Raw genomic sequence first — 22,853 nt, forward strand, 5'->3', positions numbered from 1 at the left:
ACACTGGACAAGGGTAATCGCATTTCATGCTTCATGGTTTAAAATGATCACCATGTGGATTAGGAAAGAAACTTGGTCTCTTCACTGCATATACAGCTATCACACCATCTCACAGATCAGTTTGGGGGATTTCTTTGCTGCAGTCTCAAGAACTGGATAGCTGCCACTGCTGGAGATGTGGACGCTGGATGCACCCATCTACCCCTTGCTGCTTGGTTCACTTGTTCCTTATTTTTAAAACTGGTCACATCACATGAAGACGGTTTTGTTGCTCTGAGCTGAGCATCATTTTGTAGGTATTTAACACATTGCACGCTCATAATTGCATATTGCTAGGAAATTCCCTTGCTGTACTGGTTAGAGTGCACCAGAGGAGTGGCTTTGATCGTCCACAGAGCTATTCTCCTGCACGCAGCCTTTGAGGCAGCTTTACTATTTCAGATTAAGTTTTAACAAAGTCCCCATTAAGACCTTCAGCCCCATGGGTTTTTTTTTGTTTTTTTTTTTTTTTTTTCTAAGCACAACTTTTGCACTAAAAGAAATATTTAGGGAAATCCCAAATTCTATTTTACGAAAACTTCCACTGAGTGCCCCCGGCAGCGTGCCTGCCCAGGTGGCCATCCTCAGCAGCTCTGAGAGCAGCACGGGGTGGAACACCTGGGGACCTCAGCAAGTCCCACAGTTTTGATGGGGAGTGTAACTACTGATTTCAAGGCCTGTGTCACCCTTCAGGAGATGGCATATCCTCAGCTGCTGCCAGGCTGCAGCAGAAACAGCAGCAAAGCGCTTGGAAACACGGCAGATATGAATAATTAGGCAGGGCTTCTCCCCGCCAGCCCTGAGAGCGGATTTGGCAGGCACATTCCTCAGAGGCACGCAGCAGAGCAGAGAAATGGAAGAGGAAAAGGGCTTGTGGCCCATTTCAAGCAGCTGCGTATTCTTCAGTGCTTGGAAGGGAATCACTCCTCCTCATGCCCTGTTATCCTGAGCCCCTTATCTCACCCTCCCTGCTGCAGTTACTGTTCCTTTCCTCTCACATCACACCCTCCAGTGCCATCTCCCCTTTTCCTTGCACACTGGCTCCTTTGGCCCCCGAGTTTTTGCTCCCTTCAGGAGGGCTGCATGTGTATTTCGCATAACAGGCTCCATCTCCAGGACGCCGCGTGCTGCCTGCACCGGGAAGAGCTCTCCGTCTGCCACGTAACTCCTTCCATGTAATCAATTTCCATGCCAACATTTCTGGGCCACGGCAAGCCCTCCTGCTCCGAGGAGCCTTTCATAACCAAATGACTTCAGATCGCTCTGCTCTGAATAATCTGTTCTGACAATGGGCATTGCTTATGCTTGAAGCTCCAGTCAAGACTGGAGGCCCACTGATGCCAGATAAACAGGCAGGTAAGCACAGCCCCTGCCTGAAAGAACTTGCTCTCTAATTTATGCCAACTAGCAGCTAGAGCAGAGAAAAGGTGTCCAGGTCCAGGAATTGGAAGCACGGGGTTGAAGAAAGGCTGAAGAAAACGCTGGTCAAGACAATGCATCACCACAGATTAAGGTGCCCCCCTCCTCGTTTGACTAGGGACCAGACAGGACCTCAGGAATGGACACCACACTATCCTACCCTGCTGTTGTAAAGGAAGAGTCAAAAGACTTCCCTTAATAGAGCAGGGACAGAAAACGTGTGTCAAAACACCTTCAGCTGGCATGGGCTTGCTTACCAAGGGGAGGTGGCAGTGACAAGTGCCTCCTGTCATCTCTTTGAAGATGCGGCCACATTTTGGCCTCCCTTCCAAAACCCGATCCCCTAACATGACCCAAGCCGTCCCCAAGGCAAATCAGGTTAGCCATTGCTCAGCCTTCCCCCTTGCCTCAAAGAACAGGCCCAGAGATGTTCTCCAAGAGGAGAAGAGAGGTTTGACTTGCTGCGACATGTAACAAAAGCTCTTTTCCCCTGCCCGAGGGCTGTTAGGTGAATACAGAAACACAGTACAGCTTAATTTGGAAAACATCAGCTGGTAGTGCTGACGATCAACATGGTCTGCACACGTTCAGTTTCATTCCCCATTCATTTCCAAGGGGATCCAACAGCATGATGAAGCCAGAGACCTGAGAAGCCTGGATCTAAAATGAGTATTACACACACACGAAAAACCCACCTCCTCCATCTCAGAGAATTTTGAAGTCTGGGTTTCTACAACTGCTAAATTAAATCCTTTCACAGCACAATTCTGTTTTACGGCTCACAGTTGCATTGTTTTCTTCTGCACTCAAACGCTGTATTGGGGAAACAGTTCCTTGTTCAGCCTGGTAGCACTGCTCCTCATTAACACTGGTCAGGGCATCTTTCACTTGGAAGACCAAAGCAGGCATGGCCATGGTTCACATGTAAAACATGGGGCTCTATCTTCAAAATGCACTTAGAGCTGGCAGTCAAGAGAGGCCCCTCGTCATAGCAAGAACTTCTAGAACACTACAATTGCCTTCAAATAGATTTAAAGCCTGCCTCGTGCAATTCCCTGTCATTTTTTCCTTTATAAACCATAGTATTTCATAAATCTTGCTATTTTGCTCAAGCTAAAATTTAACACTGTTACATATTACTCCATAAAATAATATGGCCAGCACACTACTTCCCCAGTATAGGAAATGATCCGTAAAGCTGTAACCTGGTCTTTATGAGGATCTTTTAAGAGAGCACAGCTTTTCCACAATGAAAACTGTCAGCAGCAAAACTGCCATTTCCATCGTAGTGCTGCTGTAGCAGGATTTCCTGCCACAGCAGAATATTCCTTTATTATTATTTTTTGGCCATCATCATGCATATGCAAGCTCAGTTTGCCAAAGAACAGGCTTCAAGCTATTTCATAGCTCAGCCACCGTGGCGTGGGATGCTCATTTCCCTCTTGTTGAGCACTGTCCCAGCACTGCCACATCCCAGCCTCACACAGGGTAGGATACTTTCGAGGCTATGGGATGCTTTGAAGCAGGTTTCTTCCTCTTCCTCATGGCTGACCTTTCCCAAGCAGGGAAGTACCAACGCCAGCCTCATCAGCCAACACTGAGCCCGCACCACACAAACCACCACATGAATTATTTTCCACTCCTTATGAACATTTGCCCTCTTACTGAAAATCTCCAGCCACACATAGCACCTGAAAGCAAACACCTCCGATCCCCATGGCAAATTGAAACGTGTGCTCTGGGACCGAGCACTGCAGGGAGCTCCTTGAGAGCTTTTGGAGATAGGAAGGACGTCTGAACTGCACCTCTCCTGCACTGGTGCAGCAAGCTCCTCCACCAGCTAGCCCTGGGAAAGCTGTGCTAGGGAGAGCCTGCAGAAGCGTGTTAACACTCACACCTGTGAAATGCAACATGGTCAAAGGTGTATTGTCTTTTTTTCCCTATCTTCTTCCTTTCCATTTCCATTCATTCACAGGATTTTTCAAGACAGAGGTAGCTTTACGCCTAGCCTCTTCGCTAGAACATGAGACACATAACTAGCAATGAGATTCATTAACTCAATGTTTATACAAAAACTCTTTCTGAAGACACAGACAGGTGTGTCTAATTGTAGACAGCCAGCAGTGGACAGTCCAGCAGGCTCTCTGCAATTTAATAACCACTGCATGCCCAGATGGAACAATCCTCAGAGTGGGGATTTACACTTCTTGACTTCACATTTGTTGCTAGAGGCACAATTTTCCTCCCCTCCCACATCACTGATCACAGCTCAGACAACTGGGCCACCTTAGCTCATGGTATTTGAGGTATGTAATACTTCTGGGCTTGCACAGAGGGGACATGATGGCAATTGCCACCACGATGGCCACAGCCTACCATAGCCTTGCATCTCCATTCTCAAACCCAAGAGGGTTCTGCACTGCACATCCCTGTGTGACCATGACACCAGCTACAACTTCCCACTCTGAGTATTTTCTGTACGTATGCTGGAAGAGAAGGGCATGGGCCCTGCCCCAAGGCAGAAATAACTGGCTTCCTCTCTCCCCCCCCTCAGTAGGGTGACAAGATGGTGGCAACTGCATGGAGCCACCAGCCCTGGGCACACGGGAGGTAGGGAGGGATCGTGATGGCCTCTGACTACACAGATGCAGCTAACGCAGCTACTTGCTTTAGAATTGTTTCTTTTTATTTGCTTTTTATTGCTTCTTTTAAGATATTCCCCCCCCCCCCCCCCCATCCTATAGCTTCTTTCTGCTTGCTTTTACAAAGCCCTACAGCATCTCTCTAACATACCAAATACCTCCTGTGCTCCTCTCTTACCACACAGAGACTTCTTAGTTATGCTACAAGTGGCTCCCGAGGCAGCAGGGGCTCACAAAGCCTGCTGGAGGGACAGCACGCTCCCACGGCAGCTTTTCCTGCAGCAGCAGCAGTGTTCACAAGGGTTCTCCCTGCCTGGATTCCCTGGTGCCTATGAGGACTGCAATCACCTGTGAGCTCTCCCTGGGGGACAGCAATGCTGTCTCTACCCCGCTGTTGGCTGTCTGCTTTCCCAAGCCTCAGCAGAACTTCATTTTGTTGAGTACCTTTCTCCCTCTATCATGCTTAACTGAAGTTGGACAACAGATGCAAATTTTTTCAGGCAGAAAAGACCCCGTAGCAGGCCTGATCAAACAGCCTGCTTCCTTAGGAGATCATGTTATTTTTCACTTGGATTAACCCTCTTTATGCTGCTAGTTTACCTTTTAACTTTCACTGTCATTGGTCTCTTCTCCATACAGCCTTTCCTATTTCTAGGTACAATGTAGGAATCTGCCTGATCTACATCAGTTTATAATGCCAAAACGTGTTTGAAAATAAGTACTAAAACATTTCCTTTTACATTGAGCTTATAATCCCTCCTTCCCATTTTGAAGTTAAACCTAAATTTCAGATGTAAGCAGCTCTAAGCCATGTTTACAGAAGGCTGGTACACATAAAATATGCAACATTGGCTGCAACTGGCTACAGACTGGTGCCAGTTCAGAATTTTTATGCAGGACAAGAATAGACAGAGGGAAATAGCTCTCCAGCCCCAGTGAGGAATATGGCCTTTCCCAGGCCCTGTGTTTTGCTTACCACTCAGCCCATAATCACTTTCCAGCTGCTGGAGGCCAGTGGCCCAGCTGTTGGGGAGGGGGCCTCTGACAACTTCTTCTGAAGCAGGATGCATGGGGCAGGAATTTCTCCTTCCCACTCCCTACTTGCTCACTCGCTCTTCATTTCCCATCAGAAACATACTTTTGAATCTTTTCATCTCATGTGGCTTTCCACCCAGTCCTGGTATCCTCACAGACCGCTACGGCATAAGAGAGCAGCATCCTTGTTATCCTGCCTCTGCTTCAGAGGAGAATGGGTGTATCCAGTAGGCAAAGAGGTGTCTTAAGGTGATGCCTTGTAAGTATGTTCCCTGATGGTGCAGGAAGCTACTCAGGAAAGCCCTGTTCACAGTCGTCCCTCCTCCCCAGCAACACCCTTAGCAGATGCTTGCATTGTTCCCCTGAGGTTCAGCTCTGGAAAAGACTCTCCATCAGGGATGCTGCTCCCTCCACTTCCAGGAGCATGATGTGCACGAAGCCTGAAACAACAGCTGTACCCAGCATAAGCCATGCCATTAGGTACGTACACAGGTGCCTTGTAGTGATAGTAATAATTTAGCTATCAACCTGGTCTGAATGTCCTTTTTACACAGAAGAGGAGAAAAGGCAGTCACAGTCCCGCAGGGTCTCCTGTGCGTGGCATTTCAGTGAGGCAGCACCAACAGCCACCTCCTTCCTTCTTGCTCTCTTTTGTGCTCACATCAGTCAGGCTTAAGAGACGTAAGCTGACGGGTACACCAGCTATCTGCACAGGATGAGATGCCCAGGACATGAAAACATCATTACAGTCATGATGTATTGACAGAGAGCCACCTGTGTCCACCTCTTTTGGATTACCAATGTGGACAGGGGGGTTTGAGCCTGCACACCTTGCCCGCACTTCGCATTTTTCCTTCCTGGGAAGCAAAGCTGTGGTGCACTGGGTGACGCCAGGCTGTTCATGTCTCCTCCTTGCCACATTCAGTGGTAAACTCTTGGCTTAACACTGCGACTAGAAAGGGGAATGCTAACTGAGGTTTAGAAGTTAGCCTAAACGAAAACTAAAAGACTAGTGTGCTGAAGGCTCTTTAGCAGTTAGGTCAATATTGGATTAAAAACTTTATTGTAGGTAAGTCAGCCAAGAATCAGTTTCTGTTCTTGGAAAACATTATGTTTAAAAATAATTCAGTCTTCACAAGAAAGGCTGAAAAGCTCCCAATTTTAAGTTAAGAGCATTAAAACATCTCCCTTAGAAGCAAACTGCTGATTTCAATAAAGGGAAACATGGTCTCAAACACTTTCTTTCAAATGCATCTTAAAATATCAAATTCAGTTTGGTTGAAACATACTCTTCAACAAGTCAGATGAAACAATACCCTCCCAAAACATGATGGATTTGGTGGAATGTTTTATTTCAAAATCATCTATTCTGATTTTTTTTTCAGCTAAAGTCAAGTAGAGGAAATTAATGTCTACGATTTTTGCCAAATAATTCTTTTTCCCAAGGCTCACAGTTTCACAGCAAGTACTTGAATTTTGGTAAATTTTCATCAAAACTTTCCCAAGCATCTCTAGCAGCAGCACCAGAAAAGCCTTCCACTTGAAAAGGGGGCTGCTGCTGGGCCTTATCCTATCCACAGCCGCTACTTACACCTCACACAGTGGGTACGGGTGCTCGCAGGGAGTGCTGTGGTTTTGATCTTCAGCTGTCTGCACACTCAGGGCAGATGGCTATTGTGCTTGCATCAGTACAGCCACCATCTGATAGCCCAAATCCCCCATTGTTTCCAAAGGAAAAGCATGCTTCCCTTCTTTCTTCTTGTTTCCTGGAAAATAAATCCCTAATTCAAGAGTCAACGTTTATCCACGGAGCTGTTTCACAACAACTATTCTGCTTGGAACTCATGTTCTACCTCACCACTGCATGATATTTTTATAATTATTATTTTTTAATGGTGGGCAAGCCCCTGTGTTCCCTCAGTCTACTTCTCATCCCGCAGGACTCCCCTGTGATGGCAGCAGTTCCACGTGACCCTCTGCTCCTCTTGGTCCCGCTTGCAGTTAGGACTGTCTGAAGAGCAAACGTCTGGTCCAAGCTCAGATATTCTCCTCGAATGCCACGCTTGGGCTGATGAGGCCGTCACCAGTCAAGGCACGTTGTCTCCGCTCACCTCGGGGAGATGGAGCCATGCCCAGCTTCCCAAAGAGGAAGCCGGAAGGGTAAGAGAGGTTATTAACAATGACTGCCTTGTAATTAGCAGCAGTGCAATTTCCCACACAAAACACTGTCTTTGAGGGTGCTACACGGCTCCTGATGAACTTGTGTACCTAGCTTTGATGCGCTGTGCTTATTGATGTCGTACAACAGGCAGTAGAGCAGCCTCAGTGTTATAGGGAGCACTGACAACACATCGTTCAGCAACTTCGGGCTCTGCACTTAAAGCCACCCATCCATGAAGCAACATGCCAAGGGCAGCTTCTCAGCGCAGGTCAGACGCTCGTCGAGAGGCACATTCCACCCCGCAGACGTTCAGATCGCCCCTAATTCACTTATCAGAGGCCACAAGGGCCCTCAGGTCCGCCTGTGCCTCCTCCAGGCGGACGGGAGGTGGGAGTGGGTTTGTGGCTATGCGCCAGGCATGCCAGGCATGCATCCCAGCCTCGTCCCAGCCTACCTCGGTACGTGGGCACCGCCGCCGGCACGGAGGAAGGAAGCCTTGCCAATGGTCTCCACGCGCTGAGGACGTGGGCGGTGCTCAGAGACAAAACAGAAGCAGCATGCACAGCGATAGCATGAGTACCGCAGCAATCTGGTAGCTCTGCTAATGAAGCTCGCTAAAAAGCACATGGAGGGGTGCAGAAGCAGCTCCGTTTCTGTGGCATGCTTTGCCCAGGTCTTTGCCCTGTAAAACACCATAACCCTGTAGCATCACCACCTCTGTATAGATACAAAGTCTGTCGACAGTTTCAGACTGCATGAGAAGATGCAGCTGACTAAAACCCTTTAGCTTGTCTTTAGGTATGATGCAGAAGACAGTCACAGACACTGGTCTTGGGTACTGGCTACAGAGAGCAAAACAAGCCACCGTTTTGAGGGAACTTGGATCACATTCAGCTCTCAGTCCTCCACTCAAGCATTCTGAGACACCCCTGGGCCTCAGTCTAGGGCAGGCTCCTGAGCAGATCACACATCCCAAGTTAAAACTGTCACAGGGCCAAGGGAAATCAGTCCTCAGCGGTCACCTTCTGCTAATATCGGCTCATCCTCATGCAAAGGCAGTGTAAAAGCAGCACCAGCTGTGATGACAAGTTACAGCACAACTTCCAGAACAAAAAAAAGTCTCTAATCCTGTTGTAGAGCCCTGGGCATAACTTGAGACGGCCCTGAAACATCTGCAGCTCCAGCTGAAACCATTCACTCCTACCAACACCGCTCAGGTACAAAGCTGGGCACTGAAAACCAAAAAGATCAGTGGGCAGTAAAGTTGTTGCCCTTGGACACACAAGTGCATTCCAGCAGGAATGCCAGCATATGGCTTTTTGTGGAGATCTTTGCTCTGGCTTCCAAAACATTTCAAAAATGACTGAGAACGTCATTCGCATCAAAAATAACAGAGGTTTTGTAACACTGCACATGTTCAAAGCGCTGTCAAGACTTGAATCCACACAATGCTTCTGGGAACCAACATCCTCATCCTCCATCCCACCACAACGTACAAATATTCACAGGAAGTCTGAAGGCAAAACTCCTTAACTTTCAAAATCTTCTCCTCATTTCATGGAAAATATTTTGTACAGAGACAGAAAACCCCAAAATAACTTCCCAGGATGATAACTGTCTAGGATGAGTTTTCCATTTTCATGTGAAGCTTATTTTTCAGTAAAATCCTTTTCTGGTGAGACTCTTCTCACAAGAAAATTTCAGCCACCTCTACTTGAAACATTCGTACAATCCAGGTGGTAATATTTAAACACGTGAGGACTGGTAATTTCCACATGATTTTCTGAAGAACAGATATTGAGACAAAGCTACAGCCATTGTGTAATTGATCCCCATCTGCTTCTACTCATGATGCAGCTGCATCTACACGCACCATGTCATCAGCATGCCTGCAAGCTCTTGGGGCCGACTTAACTTTTCAACATATCTGAAAAGCATTTGACTATTCATCAAGTGCAAAAGCTTGTGAGGCAACTGAGCTCGAGATGTGATGTGTTCCTAATCAACATCTCACTGGGACTGGCTGTCTCAGCCTTTCCTTGATGTTTCACCTGAAGTCACGTTCAATAGGAGAATTTAGAGAAAACAACAGAATTTCCTTCGTGAGCAGAGAGCCTGAGTAACACATCTATTAGGAGCTGGGCCTGTAATAATTTCTGACGAGCTCAATCTCTGTTAACTAGCATGGGGATCTAGCTTGTATTGTCACAGCAGAGCAAATACAGCATTTTAAACAAAGAAACCCTAATTTTGTGGTTATACAGTTAATGTTTTATACAACATCCTTTTATAAGTCTCTGCTTTTTCATTACTGTCCCTGTCAAGCTCTCCACCTCAGCCCTAGTAAGTGCCAGCAGTTTTCAAGCTTACAGCACTGAGGGGCAGTATTTTAGTCACAACTCTTGTAAATATGGAAGTAAAAGGTGAGCTTGCAGAGGATTTGTAGCCTGATACTTCTCTGTTTGTCAGTTACATTTTATAAGGCACACGTCAATTGTAACACTCAACCAATATCAGATCCTAAGTCAATATTTATTCCCTAAAGCTATGCATATTATTTGGCTACCTTGTATTGCCTACTTGTATTTTTCAGACCGAGGATAGTTGTTCACAGAAGAGGACTAAAAAAGGAAAATATAACAAAAAAGGAAGACAACAACATACGGTCTCAGCTCACAGAAATACCCATCTCTAATCCTCTGGCCTGCTTAGTTTAATTTTAAGTCTTTATTATATGTAAGCCTAGATATTATGTACCCAAACTTTTCCTCACTGAAATCAAAGCACATTTCATCACTGTCAGCATTAGCATAGCCCTCCAGTACCCCACAGCTTTTAATTCAGTCTCTGTCAAAGGTACCGAGCTTGATGCTGAAGTGCTGCTGTGAGTTTGCCTTTTTAACTTGAGGGACATCGGGGAGCTGTAACTCTGCCAGAAAGCAGCCTCATTCGTTATTAACAAAACCCATATTTAGCAATGTGTTCCTGAAGTAAAAAGGCACATACTTTCATCTTAACAAAGCCCCATTGCTGTACAGTTGGGTCCCCAGGGACCTCTGGATCCCATTTTGCACGGCCAAATAAGGTAAAGCAAGAATTTGAAAAATGCAAACCTGGCCTGAAATCCTAAAGTTGCCCACAGCTTTGAGGAGCTATTTTTAGGATTTGTTAACCTTTTGTTAAACATCAGAGGATGCTGCAAGGCCTTCTTTTTGTTACTTCTCCCTGAATACTTAACTTCCAAAAAAATATTTTAGAACACAAGTGAGCTTAAAGGAGATGAAGCGGTGAGGTGGTTGGAGACCAGGGCTGAGAGCAACAATGAAAAGCAATATTAAAAACAGTGTTAAAGCTCCACCTGATCAAAATGGTGCAATTTGCCAATAGATACTGAAAAGAAATTCTCCGGATTAGAAGCAAGCCACATAGCACTGTTATGAAGCGTGCATAAGAGGGAAGCCACCAGGCTGTATAAGACACTAAGTTTGCTTGAGGCTTTTAGTTCTAGCCCATCACTGTTGAACTCCACAACTTTCCTTGTGAACAGGTAGCCAGAGAAGTCTGTCTCTCCAAAAACTCAACTATTAGCCACATGCGGGATAAAAGATCCAATGAATATTCTGTGATTGCATGTGAAACACTTCTTTTGCAAAGATTTCCTACGAAGGAACTCTGACTCGATCTTCCTCTAGGCCTTTTAACCACAAATACATTACCTCTTGTCCTCCAGCATTGTCTATACCTCATGACTTGCTATGTCTGAAAAGCATGCAGCTGTTTCATGGGAACCCAGAGATCAAAATCCCCATTATAAATGTGCATTAAAACCACAGGCATCTGGGACATGGGAAAAGCAAGCAGCTGCCTACTGTTCTAGTAGAAGTATGCATACACCAGAGTTACTTAGCATCACATACAGCAAGTGCAAGAAAACCACCAAGGAGACTGTGAATATATGATCAAATCATCATTCAAGGGGGTGGAGAAGGCACAAGTTTCTCAACAAGGTGGAAGGGAAAGCAGAAACTCAAAAATATTATTTTTTTTTTCTAATTTAGTAAGGAATTTGGAGAAGTCATTAGGGATCGTGGGCATCCTGTGACTGAGAAGCTTTTCTTGGTTTCCCTGAGAAGTGAAAATATGGTCAAAAAAATGTTTCATAGCATGACCATCTCTGGTAGTCTCCCATAAGATCACCTTAACACAACTGTTTCTCAGCTGGTTGCTAATTTCTGTGGAAGCACCATACCGTTTCAGTTATCTTAGCACACTGCTTGCTGGTCTCACTCAGATATTGAGGAAATACCTTGTATCCATGCAGAACAAGCAGCTGAAGGTCATTAGGGAAAAGGAGTTTTTCACATCCAAAAAAAAAAAAATGTTCTACAGGAGATTAGCAACTGAAGCTGTTAATGTGCTAGCTAATCCATTCCAGCATTGTCATATTAGCAGTACTCAGTCCACTTGCCTGGACTGGTGGAAGGTGAAAGAAACAACAGCTTTAAAAGATTCTCTTTACCTTTCCCAGGAAATAATTAAGAAAATTTAGCATAGAGGAAAACCAACAAGCTTAGAAGTGAGAAGGACATACCTTTTTGCCACACAGCACACAAGACAACAGGGCATAGGTCAGATTTATCCTGGGTCACAGGGTTCAAACACCCAAAACTGGGGACTTCATCATACAGTGTTGTCGCTGAAGCCAAGTTTGTGGCCCACAGCAAGGCACTAGTCGGCTACATTGAGACAGCAGGACCATCCAGACTTCAAATGATTATAAGGCTGAAGAGGGAACTCTTGTCCAAACTCATGAATTTTGCATATGTCAATGCAAGAGGAATTCGGAAGTATCTTCCTCCACAGGCAAATTATTGTGCATGTCACATGGTCCCACTTGCTTGACTCCTGTTGGCTGTACTAATGCAAGAGCTTTGGATGAGGCTAAAAAACTAATAGATTGAAGAAGCCTGAGAGATTTTTTTTAGTAGTCACAACTGTGAAAACAAAGAAAGGCCTCTGTCTGAATACTCCCTGAATTTTGGTGTCTTACTTTGCCAGAACACAGCCCTCAATTTGCAGACTACTGTAATAATTTTAACACTGCTATGAGCCTGAATGCCCATTCTGGGAGCTGGAGGGCTTGGAGCTAACCTGGCAGCAGATTTTGGCTCTCTTCTCACCATAGGATTAGGAGGCAGAGACATAGAAATCCCCCCCCATCCAACCAATCCAGTTGGCTGTGGACCACACAGTGGATCACAAACCACAGTGGCTGTGGATTTCCGGCCCATGGCCAACCTGGTGACCTGCAGAGAGCAGGGCTACATGAGGAGGCCTGACAGCTGCACCCCTGCCACCTGGCTGATGGCCGAGCAGCTCCCTCCTTCAACCAAAGGAAGGAGATACTACGGACCCTCTAGCCAGAGCCTGAAATTAAGTTTAAAGCCATAGATGCTTCCTACTGTTTTTTTCACCACACAGTTTTAAAACTCAGCAAGTTCCTGTAAGACCCCTAAAACTCCTCAAATCAGCTGGGTGAAGTTTTTACCTTTGCCTCTCATGTAGCACAGCTCAGAATGAAATAAAGTTTAGCTAATTATTTCCTTCATTTAGGTTTAGACTCCCCTGCACCAAGACATTTCTTGAGAACTGAAGCCCCCAAAGGTGTCAAAGCTTCAGCCACAGCCAACTCATTCTGGAAGCATTTGTTTTCTGAGTCAACCTGAGGAAGACCGTCATACCATAAACAAGGCCTCTTAACATAACCAACAGTTGTCTCCCTCTTCAGTATAATTCAAGATTTAAAAAGGTCACATGGAATTCTATAAATATCTATAGATTATCTATCTACATTTTGTTTATATATACAGACCTCTAGCTCAGGAGCCAGGACAGAAAAAGTAGATTGTACACATCTGGATATCAGCAAATCATAGACTGATTAATTGATTAAAGATGAAAAGACCTCCAAGATCATCTGGTCCAACCATCACCCTACTACCAATTTCACCCATTAAACCATGTACCTAAGCACCACATCCAACCTTTCCTTAAACACCCCCAGGGACAGTGACCGTATTACTTTCCTAGGCAACCCATTCCAGTGCCTGACCACTCTTTCTGGGAGGAAACATCTCCTAATTTCCAATCTGAACCTCCCCTGGCGCAACTTGAGGCCATTCCCTCTAGTCCTATCACTAGTTACCTGTGAGAAAAGGCCGACCCCCAGCTCTCTGCTCCTTCCTTTCAGGTAGCTATAGAGAGCAATAAGGTCTCCCCTGAGCCTCCTCTTCTCCAGACTAAACAACCCTAGTTCCCTCAGCCACTCCCAATAGGACTTGTGGTCCAGGTCCTTCACCAGCTTCATAGCCCCTCTCTGGACACACTCCAGGGCCTCAATGTCTTTCTTGTAGTGAGTCTTGTAGTGAGTTGTAGCGAGGGGCCCAAAGCTGAACACAGTACTTGAGGTGCGGCCTCACCAGATCTGAGTACAGGGGGACGATCACCTCCCTGCTCCTGCTGGCTACAGTATTCCTGAAACAAACACACTAATCCTGATATCATGTCAAGTTTGAGGGTCCAGGACAGAGGTGGCCAAGGTCTCCAGCAGAACTAGGCTCCAGCAGGTACAATCATGAGCTGATGCACTGGAAGCAGGCTTAAAGAGGAAGTGGGGCATGGAAAGCATTTGGGCAAGAGGCAGTAGGAATACCTTCCTATAGTCAGTCACATCAGGAACCTCACCAGGTATGTGGCACCAGCAGTCCTACTGGATATCCACAGAAAACTTACGAGTCCAATTCTTTGGCTCACATTGCTCACACTACCACATCACATACAATCCCCCCAAGGAAAACCACATCAGAACAGAACAAGAAAAACAAAACACCAGTGCTAGTCCTATTTCTGCTAGCTGAAGTGAATGAAATTAAATAGGTCTGTGTATATTTCATGTCTGTCTGCTTGGATACCTCAGTGCAGAACAAAAGGAAACTTTATGCCTAAAACATTTGCTATAAACTGTTCTCTTCATTGGGATGAAGCACAAGACCGAGGACACATTTTCAAATACTGTATGAGTCTAGGGCTACACACATGCTTAAAGTTAAGGGTGTGCTTATATGACAGGCTTGGGTTGTAGATTGATGAGCCTGACTTCTTCCTCATATTCAGGCAGGTTAATGCTCTTTGTGCTTGGCAAGGGCCTGAAGAACACTGTCCAAGTGCACGTCTTAAGTTACCCAGTCAAAGCAAGCAGATTTGGGCTTTGGCTGAATGCAGAGTCCAGGCTGAATTTCAGCTGGCTTTGCTCTAGGCCCATCTCTGCTTTCTATTGCTCTCTAAATTCAGCCCTCAGCCTCACTTACAGAACCAGTGCTCTGCTCTTCACTTACTTCCTCCATCTTCACATTTGGAATGCCCAGTGGGTGCCCTGTGTAGACTTCCATCTTGTACAGATAGTTACAGTACAATTCTCCAGAAACAGAACTGCTTTAAAAAAAAAAAGAAAAGCATAGATAGTCTTCTACCCATCCACCACAAAGCAGCTGCATGGAGAAACAAATCAATCCGAAGAAAGTAGTAACACTAGCCAAAAAGTATTGAGGATAGGTAAGAAAAAAAGGGAAACAAGGGAGACAAAAAGGGAAAAAAAATAGCACCCAACAGTTGTGTAATTTCTGAAAGCATGTTTCTGGAAGAAAATCTTTACCTTTGAGCTTGGAGCACATAATTGGCAACTCTAAGTTTGCACAAAAAGGGTTCTTTGGGTTGGGGTTCTCATAGTCAGGGGAATACAAGAACTGGTGGAACTGTGGGGGTGCCTAGAGACTACACCACAGTTGTGAGGTTGGGAATTCAAAGCTCTATGAAAAGGGATAACCCTAGGAAAAGCTGAGGACTGAAGATGTTTGCTTGCCCAAGAAGTTTGGGAAGCAGGGCTGGAGCTTGCTCCTGAGCAGGAGACTAGCACGCTTTAGTGTGCTGATCTTACTAGATGAGTTGCAGTAATGTACATGCCAGTTTATAGGCAGAGGAAATCCTCCTTTTATGGTTTCCATCCCCCCAACTTGTTCCTCCTCCCTAGAAATTTTCATCCTCCCAGTTGTGCCAAGCATCAAATGAGTTGCATGTGTAGTTATGCTCTGAGAGGGCAGGAACTCTGGGGAAGCAGATGGGGTGGGGAATCTGATCATCACCTTTTCTTTCCCCAAAAGACTCTGTTGCAGGCTATTTTATCATGTCAAATTAGCAGCTACTTACAATTCACAGCAATTTTGAAGTAAAAAAAAAAAGTGTTAAAAATCAAAATAACTACTTTCACATTCAACTGCAAAGATTAAAGGGTAGTTCTTTGCTGGTCACCTGAATCTGTTTTACGAAGACATCTGAAAGGCATTTTTATCAACCGCTGAGCAGTATTTACTCATGAAGCTGTTCTAATTGCTTTGGAATGTGCACCCTGGCTGCTGGAACAGCTCAGTCCTGCTGATACACTAAACAAAGTAATGCTGGCTCATAGGACACGCCACTTTATATTCCTCATTCTGAAGGTAAACAGCATGAAATTTAAAAAAAAAAATAAAGCAAAGACTGCACATATGATGACTTTCACAAAGCTGCCCTAGATGCTCACAAGAGCAAATATCAGCAAAAACAAACAAACAAGCAAAAAAAAAAAACCACCATGACTGAAACCCTTGCAGATCAGTAATTTAGTACTCAACCTATTCTGCAGGTAGAAATTGCATAGATTAAAACGTATTCCTGGCTCCCCACTAAATCAGCATTTGGGATGCAAGCAGTCATGCGCCCTGCCCACAAGTCAGCCCTGCCATTAGCATGCTGCCTTGCCCTCTCTTCAGAGAGAAACAGCTGAGATATTGGTAGATCAAAGATGATCTGCTCAGTCTCGCCTTAATCTCCTAAAACTGAAGAAGAGCTCTGGCCTGTGTTACACATGCCCAGGCTCACTAACATTCTACCAAAAAACCTGGAAATAGCTTTATCTGCCTTCAAGATGTAGCAGACCCAAATACTGAATAACAAGCTGGGAAATGCAGCGGTTTTAAAGGCACTCGCTCTTTTTATTTCAATGTCCCAGTTGTACTTTCCCAGACAGTACTAGAAGGCACAGCCTTTGCTATTGTACATGTCAATGTATGAAGTGTGGAAAATAAAGGACAAATCAGCCTGATCCTCCTAGCATCTATGCACAGAGAATCCCCACACAGATTCCCTTTGACACATGTAAGAACAGCCAAGCCAGTCCTATAGGCCTGGACCATGCTTTGAGCTGGTTTCACAGGAGGAAGGAGCGTCACCCCCACACAGAGCCTGAGCTAACAGTCCTTGGAACAACCTGCTGCAGACAAACACAGGCCAGACTTAGGATAAACAGCCTTAGTTAGCCACTGCTCAGAGCCTGCAGACCTGGCCATGCCTGCCCTCTTTCTGTAGCCAGTTGCCACATGTAAGAAAAACTCCAGCAGGCATGGCAGTAACCTAGAATTATCCACAGTAAGAAGCACCTCACCTGCCTTAAGATCTGTGCTGGACACAAGGGTTATGGCTTTTTAAGAGCAAGTTGTTTGCTAAGATGACAGGTAGGTACCAGCTTCAGTGCAGGCAGAGTTTGGAAAACAGCGAGGCAGGCTTAGAGGCTCTCAGCTGGGAGGAAAAGGCTCTTCTCATTCCCGACTCATGCAACAGGAAAGCTTCTTACGTTTTCTACCTGGTATCCCAACAGTGACCCAGGTCTCCCTGGCTCTGTAGGCAGCTCTCTATGGATCTCCTTGCCAAACCCTGGCTGTACAGGTGGGTCCTCAGGCTCCTTGACTGCTGCTGCACCTTTCCCCGCACACTGAGGGCCCACAGTCTGCCTCTCCTGCACGCCAAAGCAACAGCAAAAGAGGGAAAGATTTTAACTACCTAGTTTATTACCATAAACAGCCCCAATCAATTTTCAGTACTAGATGTATTGGCTTGTTTTCTTACTGGAAAGCAGCATGTGTTCCTCCTGCTGTGAAGGGACCTGACCTGGAGGAGAAAGCTTTGAGGCTGCAGAAGTGATCTCCCCACATGACCTTTTTAATCCTTGGCCTCCACTGCTTCAGTCAACATCGCAAGTGCCTTCCAGTATGACAATCACCGTTTGTTGCTTAGGAATTAAACATTGACTAAACATATCATTCTGCATAGGCCATTGAACTGGAAGAATGTTTGGTGAGCTCAGCAGCTAGAGCTTTATTAACTGTCTCTAGTGACCTTCTCCTCCAGCAAAGCAAATGCAATGCAGTGGCTTGATTTCAAATCCTTTCCAAGAGCTCTTTCTGTAACCTGCAATACCCCTAAATCTCTAATACCACCCTCCCACCCCCCATAAAAAGCCCATTCAGCAGGTAGATCCTAACTTACCTGCCCCACTGGAGCATCAAGCTGCCACGGTTCCACACTGTGTCATTGCCAGGTCTCTCCGGACTGGTTTAGGTGTTCTGAACAGCACCACGTGCATCTACTACTCCTTTTGCCACGCTGCTAAGTTTAAGTGCTGCAGTCCCGTTTCACAGGAAGACTGTTACACTTAGTATGCCTGCAATGTTTAAGGACACTCCAGGCACAGGTCAGCTAAAGGTGTGTTGAAACAGAACAGCCAACAGATAAGACAACAAATGGAGTTTTACAAACACCAGCAAGTCCACTCATCGGGCAGGATGATAACAGGACTCCAAAAATGTCTCCAGGGAAGGATACTCCCTCGCCAAATAGCAAAACAAGCACGAAATGCATCTTGGAGTAATTATATTCTGAATACATGTCTGGAAATGCTGCTATGAGCTTCTCACTCTCAGGCACTTAACAGAAAGAAAACACGATGCGAGAATTCTTGGCATTTTCTGCATTCTCCTCTTCCTTTACTTCACAAACACCTTCGTACACTGAATGCAGTGCCAACAAAAGAGAAGATCACAAAAAACAAAGTACATATTTCCCTCAAATTCAGTTCTAATATTTCCTGCTGTCACCTGATCAGGATGGCAAAAGCTTTGAGTCTCAGGTGGTCACCTTGGTTGTTATTCAAAAGGACAGAAAAACAAAGCAAGAACACCTCTATCACCCCGCTGGACCTGGACTATGTTCTATTTGGTGGCATTTTGCCAATGCTAACAATTTAGTAGGGTGGTTAAGTGCTTTTGAAACTAAAAGGCAGCTTTCTGCACTAGTCCTAGACCCATCAGCTCTGGAAAAAAAAAAAAGTCAGTCTGAACACTGTCTCAACCTGGAGCCAGAAAGCCATACCTAATCCAATTTAGTTCTCTTGAGGAATACAACTACATGCGCCAGCTACCTCTGAGCTAGGAAAACAATAGCACCAGCATTAATAATGAGAATCACTGGGCAGAGCAGACATGTCCTCACTGATGAGAATCCAGCAAGACAGGAATAAAAGAAGTCTGGGTATGGACTTGAGGTTCCTAGCATGAGACACTACCCATTTGCTCTCTCTCCTGTCCTACCACATGTAGGATTCTTCAAGAAAAGAGTAAGGTGTGGCACACTGAAGTCTTAAAGATGGTATCTTGGAGCATATGCTTGAGCCTAGCTTTGACCTCAGGGTCAGCATTCCCCAGGGAGGTGTGTCTCACTTGCATCTGCAGGAAAAGCCAGGTAGCACATGCACCCACCGCACTTAGCAGAAGTCATTTTCATATTCATACATGGGTTCGGTTTCAGTCTGCTTACCCTAGAGTCTATGTAGATCTACATCTTTGCAGTCCTTGGTACCATGGCAGGAACATTTGTCAAGCATTAATGAAAGCAGTGCAACACCTTTGATCTGGGCAGGTATAATTATCACCATCATAATTTTCAGAATATTAGAAGGAAATCATTTTTTTCTCCTAAAAATGACAATGTGATTTCAGTTCGCCACTTTCATACCTTTTCATGATTTTCTGGCAAGGCTTGAGACACCCACAAAGAGAATCTCAGCTGTCACTTCCAGTATTATCTTAGGTCTGTGAATACTACTAAAACCATAGAGACCCAAAGCAAGATCCTGGGAACAGGGCAGGGCAGCTGCCCCTCCCTAACAATGAGAAGAGATGTGGTAGGTAGAGACCTGGTACGCCGTGCTGGAGAGTCTCTGCATCTACTGACCTGTGCCCCTTGGGAGGTGGGGGACAGCAGCCACGTTCAGTGGACATATATGTACATTTCAGGGAGTATAAAACAGTAGAAAGGATTTTCATTGTTAGTTTTCCCAAAGTGCCCTAACTAAGCCTCATATCCAGCATAGCAGGAAAATAAGGATTTCAAGTTGACTGCTTGTTAGCCTTCTACGCATATAGTTTTAGTGGAAGCTCCAGTGTCCTCTGGAGGCTCAATTTCAAGCTTATTTCTCATTCTCTGAGAACATCATAGCTGCAACAGCTTCTACAGCCTTTTCTGCGCTGAGAGAGCTGGAATGTAGTAACAGCATAGACTAAATTCACTGGCCAAGCTCATTTCATTTTTGGGTAAACAGAATTTCACTATAATCATGATCTTGAGAAGCTCATTCTTTGGTGGGTGTTATTAACACTGCCTGCATTATCCTTCAGCCCTGGAAAGGAAACAGCCTAGCCCCAAGACAGGAGGAAGGAACTAACTACAGAAGGGAAATTAAACTACTCAGAAGTCCTTGTTCTTGGCAATAAGCACAAGGGGGAAAGACTTGAATTATCTCATTTATTGCCATAAGCAAGCACTTTCTTAGTGGTCTAATTTTCAGTATTTCTTTCCAAGAGATAGTCTAATAAACACTTGAGAAAGCAGTCCCCCTTGTGTATAAAATCCAAGTGGCACCGCCAAACCTTTCCAGACATAGTACAATGAAAAGAAACTATTACCTGTTAGGAGTTACTAGAAGCTTCTAAATACATTAAGCTTTTGCTAGTGTAAACCACTCTTGCAGCAGCCTTCTTTTCCCTTTGTGAAGCTATCATTTTTAGCAAGTCTACACTGAGTTTTGGATTTGTCTCGAAACTTACAGCCTCAAAAAATCTGTCTGGTTTCAAGCATTGTCAGTGCTGTGCATGGCTACACACTGAACATATCCAGCATGCAGGGGGGTGAAAATTCTTGAGAAATACCAGCTCACCACTCTGAACACATCTGTCATGTGCAACAAAGGCAGCAACATGGTGAGACAGCTTGCAGCATTCATCATCAGACAATCTTGTTATCAAAGGTAGTTTTCAAGATAGATTTATGGAGGACCAGAAAAGGATTATCTTTGCAATGCACACTTTTGTTTTGGCAATGACCAAAGCACTTTTTTTTTTTTCCAGCAATAGGCACCATCTCACTGATGAGATGTCTGTCTCTAATGCTTCAGTGTTTAGTGTTATGACTCCTCTAAGAAATGCAAAATTATAGGAAAAAAACTCTGGCAAGCAATATTTAGACTGAAATACTAGTGATTGTTATTTTTCCTCTGAAGAAATGTCTGGCAAATTGTATTTTATTTGCTGCCAGGGTAGTCTTTCAAAGGATATGATCAAATCCAATTCAGCACTTTTATAAACATGGAACTGCATTTAACTTATCAGATGAACTTTGTACTGGATGTGATTCAAAGGGTGAATTTCATGTAATAATTTGTTCTCAAGAAACCCCCAAACTGAAAAAGGCTTAATTATCTGTTTCAAAGGGAAAACTGCAGCACGATCTCTGCTACATACCTTTCAGCATTTGTTTCCTCCTTTCTTTCCACTGCTCCAGTCTCTCTAAGAGAGTTTCCACAAGTGTTTCCTTTTCACTTGTGATTTTAGGCTTGCTAATGTCAAGCTGGAAGACAACGCAGGAATACCCAAACCCAACCCTTGGCTGAGTTGCTATGAGCAAAGACAGAAGTGAATGCTCAGTAGCAGAAAGTTCAAGGAAAATATTTTTTATCATCTTCAATTCTTATTTACAGACCTCACCAAACAAACAACGTATGTTTTTCTCCACCCAGGCTGCCAGATGATGACTTTGATGCAGGGAAGAACACTCCCTCAGGCAGTCTTTTATTTCCATTTTCTTAAAGCAGATTTGCAAGAAGCAACATGTTAAAAAAAAAAAACAGTTCTCTCTCTTCTGTACTGTAGATAACCAAATTTTTGACCCAAGAGGAACTGGTCTTAGGGGTACAAAAAGACAGGAAAGGCCAAGGGATTGTTTGCAGTACACAGCAGGGGGCTGAGGGCATGGCTTGTCCTGCCGTTTGCCTGCCTCTCTGCTCAGCAGCCCCGAGCACATTTCCACAAACATTATCAAAACATCCTTGTGATCATAACAGATGAAATACCAGATATCTCGACAACCCTCAGTGTCTGAGCAAACACAGAAATTACCCTTTCAAAGCTAAGCAAAAGATACAATCTGTGCTTTGCATGCACTGTTCAAGATTTTAAGCCATTTCAGCAAACTTGCAAGCCTTCACATGAAGATCCAGTCTCTGTTCAACATCTCCTAATTCACCAGGACTCTTCCAAAGGTTCATCCAGCAGCTAAGGTGCCGGCTTCTCCTGCAGAGTGACCGCCTGCAATGACAGTGCCATACAGCTTCCACTCAACGCAACTACCGCCTAGCTACCTCAACGCACCAGTGAGGAAGGTACTGCCATGAGCTTCCCCTCTCCCCTGGGGGGACTGCTTATCACAGGCATGTACAACAGCACAAGAATGTTCCTCTGCTTCTTCTGCTTCTCAGTTAGAATCCCTTCTTGAGCAGTTTTATCTTGCAATAAACAGCTTTGTTTTGTTTTGTAGTACTCATACCCAAAATGAACAGAAAAATTAAAAAAACAAAAGAGACAATTTAAAGAGTATTCACCTCTGTCAACTAGTAACTCTCAGCAATCCATAATTTCATCCATAATTTCAGCCAATACCTAATTATGCTGAAAACTTTTGAATTGCCCTGATCAGCAACATGAACAGTTCTGCCCCAGGAGGATTTTCTCCCTCGCTGCTGGAAGGAAGGGTGCCTGCTCTTGTGGCACCTGTAGACAGAAGCTGTGCACCTACGCACCTGGCAGTATCTTCTGTCAAGCAGACCCTACATCATCCTGCAGGTCTCCCTCTGCAGACCTGCATGTTTCTACTGCAGATACAGAAGTACAAAAAAGTGCAAAAATACCATTCTCTACTCTAAACAGCCTATAATACTGTTTGTAATTTAAAGAAAGTCTCTAAATTGATACAAAGTTGATTTCCAGCATAATTCTCCTAGCATTTTACCACACAGCAAGTTACCTGTTATTACCCAGGCCAGTCACCGCCTTTCCCAGAAGACCCCCGTCTCAGCTTCAGAAGGAAGCACTGCTATCAACTGCATGGAGCTGAACAAGCCCAAGTTGCAGTTGATCCCCCAAGAGCAGCAGCTCAGCTTACTAAACAGATCAAAAAAAATCTGTTCTTCCACTATTTGCCCACCTAAAAACTTGACCAATTTCCACATTTAAGCTGGAGATGGGATTTTTGGTCAAATGCAAAATTTCACCTCAAACACAAATGGTTATTTTGTCACT

At 44.8% G+C, this 22,853-nt stretch overlaps 1 protein-coding gene across 1 annotated transcript in view; it reads right to left on the reverse strand.

The window, feature by feature from the left end:
• PLCXD2 (phosphatidylinositol specific phospholipase C X domain containing 2) overlaps positions 1-22,853 on the reverse strand; it is a 67,518-nt gene that overhangs the window by 18,309 nt on the left and 26,356 nt on the right. The window lies entirely within an intron of this gene.

The sequence above is a fragment of the Anser anser genome (genome assembly GCF_964211835.1).
Source record: "Anser anser genome assembly, chromosome: 1".
Classification (NCBI taxonomy): domain Eukaryota; kingdom Metazoa; phylum Chordata; class Aves; order Anseriformes; family Anatidae; genus Anser; species Anser anser.